Raw genomic sequence first — 2,176 nt, forward strand, 5'->3', positions numbered from 1 at the left:
TGTAAAAGGCCTGGTAGGGCTTGATCAAGGACAATGTACCTGAGAGGAATTACTGAAACCCAAATGAAGGCTGAGCATGATAGTGGGACAAGAGGAAAGTAAAAGGAAATAGAGGAAAGAACTGGGAGGCAAAGAGCATTTGTAGAGGTCTAAATACAGGCATGTACATATGTGTAAAGGCATGTACACATATAAACATATTTATATATGATGATGGGAAATAGATCTATGTGCATATATTTATAGATTTAGTATTAAGGTAGCAGATGGACATTGGGCATCCACTCAAGTACTCCCTCAGTGCAAGAACACTTTGTTGTATTAAACTTGCATTCGATGATGCTCACCTTCCCGACATGATCACTGAAGACAAAGTATATAAGCAAATGTGGTGTAGAAAGCTGATGATGCCCGGCTATCAAACGATATAGCCTCTGGGGTCTTAAAGGCTTGAAGATAAACAAGCGGCCATCTATCAGAGGAGCAACAAAGCCCACATGGATGAAGCACACCAGCCTATGTGATCATGAGGTGTCAAAGGGATCAGGTATCAGGCATCAAAGAACAAAGAATCATATCATTGTGAATGAGGGGGGGGTGTGGAGTGGGGACCCAAAGCTCTCTGTAGTCAACTGGACATCCCCTTTCAGAAGGGTCGTGAGGAGGAGACAACCAGTCAGGGTACAGTGTAGCAAAAATGAAACATACAACTTTCCTCTAGTTCTTTAATGCTTCCTTCCTCCACTCCCCACTATCATGACCCCAATTCTACCTTATAAATCTGGCTATGCCAGAACATGTACACAGGTACAGACAAGAGCTGGAAACACAGGGAATCCAGGACAGATAAACCCCTCAGGACCAATATTGAGAGTAGTGATGCCAGGAGGGGAAGAGGAAGGTGGGTCAAGATAGGGGGAACCCATCACAACGATCTACCTATAACATCCTGCCAGGGGGACAGACAACAGAAAAGTGGGTGAAGGGAGACGTCAGACAGTATAAAACATGACAAAATAATAATGATTTATAAATTATCAAGGGTTCATGAGGGTCGGAGGGGATAAAATGAGAAGCTTAGGTAGAAAGAAAATGTTTTGAAAATGATGATGGCAACAAATGTACAAATGTCCCTGACACAATGGATGAATGGATGAATTCTGATAAGAGTTGTATGAGTACCCAATAAAATGATATTTTAAAAAATATAGGTGTTTTTTGTTTTTTTTTAGGATGGGTTGTTTTGTTTTTTGCCCAACATCTTCGCTGCTGAGGTGGTAGCTGCTCTTTGAGCTTCAGATGCCACCCAAGGATGACAAGAAGAAGGATGCTGGGAAGTCAGTCAAGAAGGGCAAAGACGCAGCAAACAACTCTGGGGTCAAGGCCAAGAAGAAGAAGTGGTCCAAAGGCAAAGTTTGGGACAAGCTCAGTAACCTGGTCTTGGTAGACAAAGCCACACATGACAAGCTCTGCAAAGAAGTTCCCTAGTATAAGCTAATCACCCCAGCTGTTGTGTCTGAGAGGCTGAAGATCTGCGGTTCCCTGGCCAGGGCAGCCCTCCAGGAGCTGCTGAGTAAAGGAATCATCAAGCTGGTGTCAAAGCACAGACCTCAAGTAACTTACAGCAGAGACACCAAGGATGCAGATGCATGAGCAGGTCCAACTAACCGTACATTTTGAACAATAACATTTTACTAGAGCAAAGATGCATATATTTCTTTATTGGTGGTGTCGGGTTTTGAGACACCATGTGGCCACCACTGCCCCGTTTGTCATTGCTACAATCCCAGAAGACAGCTTGAAGTCCTACCTGGACAATCGCCTTTACCTTCTGGGCGGATGCTTACATGGCAGGCAGATTTTAGTCAGCTTCCACCCTCAAAGGAGTCCTGGTAGCGTACTGATTCTGTGTTGGACTGCCAACTGCAAGGTCAGCCATTTGAAGCACCCGCCCCCCCTGCCCCCCTGCTGCGCCAAGGGAGAAAGAAAAGGCTTTCTGTTCCCGTAAAGGCTACAATCTTCCCCACAGGGCAAGGTCTGTCCTGTCCTATAGGGTCGCTGTGAGTTAGAGTTGACTTCATGGCAGTGAGCTTGGTTTGGGGTTGACTATAAATATGTTTTAGTCATGGTTTGTAACTTTTCCCATCGGGTAGAAACCTTCCCATGTTCCTGTGCT

The sequence above is a fragment of the Tenrec ecaudatus genome, chromosome 4, assembly GCF_050624435.1.
Source record: "Tenrec ecaudatus isolate mTenEca1 chromosome 4, mTenEca1.hap1, whole genome shotgun sequence".
Taxonomy (NCBI): Eukaryota; Metazoa; Chordata; class Mammalia; order Afrosoricida; family Tenrecidae; genus Tenrec; species Tenrec ecaudatus.